Genomic DNA, 9384 nt, shown 5'->3' on the forward strand with positions numbered 1-9384 from the left:
GGCCTGCAATATTTGTTCATCCAATCCATTTAGCTGGAGTAATCTTTCCTTTTGTGCATGGCTGGGGTCTAGGTCCAGCTGAGCTACCATCCTTAGTGTACTAAATTCAAATTCTATTAACAGCAAAGCCTTCTTCCCATAGACCAATGCATAGGGTGTGAACCTTGTGGTGGTCTTCCATGTTGTGTTGTAGGCCCAGGTGGCCTCAACTAATCTGTCTGCCCAATCTTTTCTGTTGCTGCTCACTACCTTGGTCAGAATTCCTTCCAAAGCTTTGTTAGTGACTTCCACCTGCCCATTGGCTTATGGATGGTAAGGGGTGGAAGTCTTGTGCTTGATTTTATGAAGTGTGAGAAGGTCTTCAATCAAATTAGAATTGAACTAACTACCTTGATCTATGACCAATTCCCTTGGATACTCGAACTTGTAGAATATGTTCTCTCTAAAAAACTCAGCTACTTTTTCCTTTGTTGCTGCCTTGATTGCCTTTGTTTCTACCCACTTTTTTAGGTAATCGGTGCACACAATCATGTATTGCTTCTGTTTTGAAGGGGGGTTGATAGGACCCACAAAGGCCATGCCTCACTTCTAAAATGGCTCAAGGGTCACTTGAGGTTACATGGGAATCTCATCCTTTGGAGTAGGTTTCCCCACCCTTTGACATCGATCACATTGGTTGGTGTAACTCCTAACATCTTGATGAAGAGTGGGCCAATAGTAGCCTACTTACAAGATTTTGAAGGCAGTCCTCTTTGCTGCAAAATGACCTCCATAAGGCCCATCACCGATCAGGAGGATGTCAAAAAATTCCTCCTCCCTGACACATCTTCTCAAGATCTTATCTGGGCCAAGTTTGAAGACATTACCCCCAATCCAAGTGAAAGGGGAACTTTTCCTCACTATCTTGATCTTCTCCTTTGAGGACAGGTGTGGTGGAAACTATGCTGAAACCAAGTAGTTTGCTATATCAACAAACGATGGAGAGAGTACTGAGATAGTAAACAGGTGTTCATCTGGCATTTGATCATCCACCATTCCTTCTTCACCTGCAGGAAAATTTACTCTAGACAAGAAGTCAACAACACCATTTTCTTTACCAGGCTTATCAACAATGGTCAAATCAAACTACTACAGTAAATAAACCATCTAATAATGCGAGCATTTACATCCAGTTTGTTCATTAAATATCTAATTGCAGCATGATCAGTGTGCACAAAGGTTCGATAGCTTGTGATATAATGTATGAACTTGTTTAAAGGATGCACAACAGCTAGGAGTTCCTTCTTAGTCACTGTGTAGTTTATCTCTGCCTTTGACAAACTTTTTCTTATAAAGTATATGGCATAAGGTAACTTTTCATCAATTTGTCCTAAGGCTACTCGTATTGCTTTGTTCAAGGCATCTATGTGAATGTGTAAAGGTAGGGCCTAGTTTGGGCTTCTCAAAATTGCAGTAGTCACAAGTTTGCGTTTCAAGGTATCTAGGGCTTCTTGACAATTTTCAGACCATATGAACTCGATATCTTTACCTAAAAGACCAAACAATGGAGAGGCTAACTTACTGAAATCCTTAATGAATCTTCTGCAATATCCAGCTAAGCCTAGGAAACTTCTGACATCTTTCACCTTTTGCGGAGATGGGACCCTTTGGATGATGGCAACTTTATTGGGGTCCACCTGCAATCCTTGTTGATATATTGCATGACCTAGCACGATCCCTTCAGTCATCAAAAATTCACATTTTTCCAGACTAAGGGATAGGTTCATTTCAATACACTTGTCTAAAACTTTTCCTAGGTTAAATAAAGCTTCCTGAAAGTCAGAACCATAAGGAGTAAAATAATTCATATATATTTCCACTGCATCATGAACTAATTCGGGGAATATACTGAGTACTGCTCTCCGGAAAATGGCTAGAGCATTACAAAAACCAAAAGGAAGGATCCGGTATGCAAAGGTACCCCAAGGACAAGTGAAAGTGGTCTTGTCTTGGTCTTCCGGGCTGATTTGAATGTGATTGTACCTGCTAAACCCATCTAGGAAGGAGAAAAGCTTTTCCCCGCCAGACCATCTAGCACTTGATCTATGAATGGCAAAGGGAAATGGTCCTTTTTAATGGCTTTGTTCAATTCTCGACAGCTGACAAAGATTCTACACTTGCCATTTTTCTTTGGCACTAGCACCAAAGGAGAGACCCATTCATTGTCAGAGATGGGGTAGATGAATCCTGCATCAAGTAATTTTTACAACTCTTCCTTAACAATGTCTTTAAGTGCTAGATTCTTCCTCCTTTGAGGCTACCTAACTGGTTTGCAATCTTCCTTAATGTATATATGATGAGTACATATGGAAGGGTGCACTCCGTTCATTTCCTTTTAACTCCAGGCGAAGGCATATAAACGTTTTCTCAATAAGCTGCACAGCTCCTTCTCCTAGGAAGTGGATAGGGATGGATTGATTTTCAAGGTTCTATCTGGGCCGAACTCTATATTCTTAACATGGAGAGAGGTCAGCTTGGCCACACAGAGATCAGTTAAGGATTGTTTTGGGTTTCTTTCACTATGTCCTCTAATGGTAAGATACTCGGGGGTGGATTATGGATTAAATTTTCAATGATATCATCCTCATCTTGTGGCTTCCCCCCCATGGTGGTTTCTAATGCACAAAGTGGTGTAGAATAGACTTCATCCTTATCCTCCTCCTCCAACCAAAGAGGTATATCATGTTCCAGCAAGGGTTGGGTAGGAGGGTATAGGATTAACTATTTCGACATATGCCCATTCTTCATGGTCATGTTCCCAGCTCAACAACTAATGTAGGCATCGACAGTAGCCAACCAGGGTCTTCCCAAGATGAGAGGACACCTAGTGAGCTTTGCCTTTGGCTGGAGAACTAAGAAATTAGCAGGGTACTCCCAAGAATCAACGGAGACCATCACATCTTCCACAATCCCGTCAGGGGTCATGGTGGAGTGGTCTGCTAGTTGCAGTACTGTCGTGGTCTTTCTCAAGGAGCCCTTGAGGTTAAGTTTGAGCATTGTGTCCTTTTTCATCACATTAATGGAAGCTCCTAGATCAATCAAGGTATGTGGGATCATGGTGCTATTGATGTGGACATCAACTACTAGGCTTCCAGGATCTAGATACTTCAGAAATATTACCTACCCCAACATCAGGTCAGATAGTTGTCCTATGACATTGATGGTTGGGGCATCTCTCTTGTGCCTTCCTAAATGCCTAAAGCACTTCTGTTTTCAACCTATTGTATATAGGCACATCTTTTATGGCTTGGATAAGTGGTATCTTCACACATAATTGTTTTAATTCTCCCAAAAGTTCAGTTTCTTCTGGGGTAGGCTGTCTTGTCCCGGATAGTCTCTCAGGAAAGGGTGGAATTGCTTTAGGTTCACTTTCATCTTTATCTTCCTCAACCACCCTAGGTGGAGGCTGGCTATCTGGGAGACAATTCCCAGATTGCAGGTTAATCTCCTGAATCTCTACATCATAAGTTGGGCATGATGGTTCCCCACTATATACTTGCTAAGCCTGTCTATTGTTTGGGTTCGGGTTCGGCTAGGTAGGCATTTGGGGTTGCTTTGGTGGAGTAGGAAGAAATGGTTGTAGTTGAGCAGGTGGTGGAGGCAAAAGAGTGGGAGGAGAGTTGTATTAGGGCCTCCACCCCTAATGAGATGCATTCCATTGAGGTTGTGGCTGAGCATAGGATTGAAATGAATGAGCAGCTAGTTTGGCATGATATTGAGATGGAAAGGACTAAGGAGGAGGTGTGGACCAAGAAGGATGAGTAGGGGGGCCCCAAGAAGGTATGGATGTGACTTGGTTGGGGTTGTAGTATGCCTGAGATGTCCCTTGCATCCCCTGGTGGTATGGTCTAGGTCCATGCGGTCTCCTTTGGTTCATGAAATCGAGTGGTTTAGTGGCTCCTTCAGCCCCTTCGTATACAGCTTTAAGTCTAGGCAAGGAAGGGCACTTATTTGTAGAATGATCTTCTTCACAGACTGAACAAAACTCTATAGAGTTCAATGGACATTTGTTCCTAGGATGCCTCCTAGTGCATCTAGGATAGAAGATGGACAAAGCCATCTCTACTTCCTCTTGTTTCCTTTTGATATGAAAGGTATCCATTTGCATGGCAAGAGTCTGTAACATCTCACTCTTGAAGTCTTCCAACATGTTTCCAAGTTCACCTTTGATGGATGAATTGGATGAGGAGGTACTGGCTATGGGTTGACTCCCCATACCTCTCTTTCTGGCTACTCTAGAATGGTTTCTAAAAACAGTCTTTATGTCCTCATAAGGTAGTTGGTAGATGTCTCCCCCCACCAATAGATGGAGGGTGTTTAGAAGGTCTTCCAGAATTCCCCTGAGCAGGACCAAATTCAGAGATTTAGGGTCAAGTGTGCACCTAACCCTTTTGTAACTAAGCTGGAACCTCTCTTCATAATCCTCTAAGGATTCATCACTTCCCATGGTCATTCGGAAGACTTATTCTTTGCTATATTTTGACCTACAGTAGTCATGATATTTGTTGTTAAAGGCTTGCTGCATCTGAGCCCAAGTGGTGATACTATTGCTAGGTAACCCCATGAACCAACGCAATGTTACATCCTTGAGAGTAGAAGGGAATAGTTTCAACTTTTTCTCATCTTCTGCATAGTCATAGGTTCGACAACTAACAACAAACTCAAACAAGAAGGTGTCAAGATCTTCTGTAGTCAGCCCATGGAAGTGAGGTAGGGCTAAAGGACTTATGATTTTCATTTTGGTGTCCCCATTGGTCTCCTGAATGGGAAAGGTACCCTCTATTCTTTCTCCATTCCCCCTAGCATTTCTGTTTTCATCCATTGGCTCAGGAGGGATGTTTTCTTCTTCTTCTTCCCCTATAGGTTCTTCAAATATCTCTGGTTGTTCACCTAAAGGTTCTTCTTGATCACTGCCACCGAATAAGAGAGAAGGTTGGCTATGTGAGGTAGTGGGGGTGTTGGGCAATAATTTTCCTAAATTATCTCTATTCCTACGAGGCATGAAAGGAAATATTTTTGGTTGGTTTTTGTATTTTTCCACTGATTGTACCTGTAAAAATGAAATTGATTGAACAAACAAATTGCAACTAATGGAAATGAACTTGTTGAAATGAAATGTAGAACTGAAAGCAAGGAAATGACTAATCTACTTTTGATGAAATGGAAATTGTAGAATTGAAGAGGAAAGCAAGGAAATGAAGAAACTAAAAGAAACAACTATTCTACTTTTGCTGAAATGAAATTTGCAAAATTGAAAAGGAAAGCAAGGAAGTGCAAAAGTTGAAAGAAACAATTATTCTACTTTTGCTAAAATAAACTACTTAGCAGAATGTTGCGATAGAAAATAGAAGAAAGAAGTAATCACAAAATACTCTGACGCTTCCCTGGCAATGACGCCAAAGATATGGTGATTACCAGTATTGCAGCAATAATGCTACAACTCCTGGGCTTCCTACTTTACTTTTATCAACCCGTTCGTAGCAAACTTGGAAGCGACGGTGTTGTATGCACAAGTACTATTTCTTACTGTAGGTTATCACTTGGTCAGCTGACGCAATATCACTAGGAGCTCAAGTCAACTTCTATGGATTCCATAAGAAGCTCTATATATGATGAAAGAATGGAAAGCTTACTCTACAGAGGCTATTCTACTTGCAGAAAGGAAAAATATTGAAATGTAAAGTAAACCTAGCAAACCCTACTTAACCAACTAATCCTACTTTTACAGAAAGAAAGATGAAAACCATGAAATGACTACCATTACCTACTCAAGCTATTTCTAGAAGGAAATGAGAAAAAAAACATTTTTTTGGATTTTTATGTGAATTTGTCATGCATGTAATTTATTTGTTTGTGCATGTGGAAGTGAGTAGATGGTGATGGAGGGCAGTTTTAGGGCTTTAGAGGATGTAGGAAGGTGTGGATGGGTCCTAGGAGGTCTCAGGTGGCCTTTTGGAGGCTTTTACCGCAATCGGCCTTCAACAGGAAGCCTACAAGAAAATCTACAGGAGGATGCAGGGGATCTACAAGAGGTCTACAAGAGGTCTATAGGAGGATGCCGAGAGAATTTTTGAAGGTTTTGAAGGTGTGAGAGTGGGTTGAAATGGTAGCTGAAGGCTAGGATGATGTGTTAGGGTGCCTAGGGTCCGCCAAGGATGACTAGGAGAGGGAAATATGATCGGGAGAGAGGAAGAAATCCTTAGGGAAAAGCGCAGAAAACTAAGGTAGATTTGAGGTGAACTTTGGGTGACCTGTGGGGCATATATCAGAGAGAGAATGTGATGGCTGATAGGTTGACCTATTGCGAGAAGAGATTTGCTGCAAAAGAACTCAAAATCAAACAAAGAGATCAACCAAGCAAGGAAATTAAGTACATCAAAAATAGAATTTTTCATCAAGCTAGTCTAAATTATGAGCTATGGAAAGAAGTGCTGAAAAATTTTATAATGAGAGAAAGCATGGAAGAAGACTTATTGAAAAGATAGAAATGAGAATGGTGATAGAAATCTAAAGCAAAGCATTAACCTTCTAACAAACTGCAACACTAGAAATACTATGGAGAAGGAAAATCTATGTTTTTGTGGCAACAAGAAGGTCTTGGCCTCAGTTGATGGTCCCAAAGGGGAAATGAGGCTAAGGCATTGTTGATGGCCTTTTTTATCTTCTTTCTATCACTATTCAACCTGCTATAGGAAACACAAATGGAAACAACCTTCTAAATCACCAAAATCAACCTATTCTTAACCAAGAAAGAAATTCATCTAACAGCAATTAATCCATAAACTGAAACAAAGAATATAAATACAAACAAGAGGAGCTTGGTTGCTTGGATTGGACCCTAAACCAAGAGATTCAGCCATCTGAGGTAACTCAATGCTAGCTCAAGAAGAATTTCATCTTTATTCTCAAAATAGTAATAGGATTACATGAAACTATCACCAAAAGTGAGCTCGAAGTTGAGAAGAGAAAAACTGCAACAAAAATTCAACAAAAATCTGACCCTAGTGAGGCCCTAGGCCTCTCTATTTATACAACTGAAGCTTCCAACAGCTACCTTAAAATCAAGGAAGCTTAGCTTCCAAAACTCGAGATAAGCATAAGTTATCCTCCACTTGCTCCGCTGCCTCCTAGTGCATTGATTTGGTTGTTTGTACTCCGAGTTGCATGAAGGAGAATTCGAAGTAGGGAGTAATAAATGAGGGGGATTCCATCCTATAAATCCTCTCCTTTGTCCACTTCGAATTATTTCTGCCAATTGTCCCTTGAATATTTGACTTTTTCTTCAAAATTCAACAAAAATCTGCATTAAACACACATTAGACCTCATATCATCATAACTAACCCAACTCACTCCATAAGCATAAACATATTAAAAAAAACATGCAATAAGCTAAGAGAATGGTTGATTTAACTATGTTAGGAGGCAAAATGAGCCCATATAATTACCCATTTATGGGGATCATCAATGATGGTGACTTAAAATTCAATGAGCTATACAAAATAGAAGTAATTAAAAGTTGAGCTATTCGAGGTGCAAGGTGTTGGAGAGCATGAACTGCCTGCTCAATTCAAAATTTATAAGAGAATGGCTATAAGGGATGTTTCTTAAGTTACCTAGTTGATGTAGTCTAACCATGAAACAACTCTCTCTTTTCACCAAATGAGTCTAGTAGTACTCAATTATAAGGAGATTTGTTAATGCATGAACATGGACCATAATTGAAAATCAAATTTCATTGAAGGCATAAAGGTCATTGCAAAGTATCTAAAACATATCATGTCCCATTTGAGTCATCAGACATCATGAAATTCATAAAGGGTAAGAAAAGACCAGTAGAAACATATGATACATGGCTTATGATTGAAGAATCCTAGCTAGAAGAAATAAATGGAAAAGAGGAACTAACCAATCAACTAAGTAGAGAAAGATGTAGAACTGAGATATGGTCATATAGAAATTAGAACTAAAACACTCAGAGGGAAAAGGAATATATAATAAAAATTTACAAAGCTTTTCCCGAGTTAATTATTTTGGACCTTGGCTGAATCATTTCCGACTCCAAGTTCTTCAACATTGGTTCTCATAGCGAAAAGCTAGAAGAGATTTCGATATACATGTAGCCTACATTCATGCAAAATCACAAAGAATAAAATCATTTTTCTCCCAGTTATTTGTATGTTTTGGATTGTCTCTCTTCCAATTATTTAACTGTACAAATAATTTTGTTATCTTAGGAATATTCTCTCATTTATGAAATTATTTCTCAACAATTTCTTCATATTTTCTCCTCTGACTGTTTTGAGCTGTGAATTTGAACAATAACATTTCATTTCTATGTTTACTGAATTACAGACCTAGATATCATTCATCTCCCTACTTAACTTTAGAATTTGGTGAGAACATGTCTTGATTATTATTGTCTTTCTTGTTAATAGGTTGGCCTTCCAGTACATTAAAACTTGATGTTTGCATGAACATATGACATTTTCCAGTCTAAAACAGATGTTTTTCTTCTATGCTTTCTTTTTTTCCACACGTGAGCTCTAATTTTATTGTTTTTAAATTTTGATGGGTTTCTCACTCCTTTCCCTCTAACAAAGATGTCTACACTATCTACATGAATAACATATTTTTCAAGGTTTCCATTATTACTTTCATGGGTAGCCTAATTTATCCATATTTCATTAATGGATAGGAGCTTGGACATTTATTGAATTAAGAAATACCAGATGTTAGGAGAACCTTTTTAGAGATGAATCACAGAATTTAATGTTCCTCTGTGATGACGAAAGAAGGAAACCTTAACATGAAGCCTTATACTGTCATTAGTCAACTTGTAACTAGTCTTAGGCTAATATCTTTACTGGGATTTATTATTAAAGAAGACATATTTTCTACCTCCTACCATAGAATATTATTTTTTTTCCTTGCAATACAAGGAATCACATACAAAGTAATTCCTTTGCATCCTTAGAATGAGATTACCTAAATATATTTTACACACACACACATTTTTGAGAAATACTTCTATCGATTTTTTTCCCAAAGGTGTTGTGTTATGAAGGGTGTATCTATGCCAGAAAAGTCACTAAAGACTTGCACCTAGTCTCATCTGCTCCCACTTTGGCGTTTTTGAACCAGGGCTCTACATTAATACAAGGAAACCACCCTGTTTCTAGATACATAAATCAAAAAATTTCAATTTAGATTGATTATGTGTGCATTAAATTCAGAAAGAATACTTCCTAATGGTACTTTCCAAGTAAACTATTAGTGAAACATCTTACGTATGGTATCTCTCCAACTATAATTGATATTGATATAAAAGTATGTCTAACCTTTTA

Source organism: Pinus tabuliformis, chromosome 7 (assembly GCF_031772625.1).
Source record: "Pinus tabuliformis cultivar Carrire ecotype Pingquan chromosome 7, CPIR1, whole genome shotgun sequence".
Lineage (NCBI taxonomy): Eukaryota > Viridiplantae > Streptophyta > Pinopsida > Pinales > Pinaceae > Pinus > Pinus tabuliformis.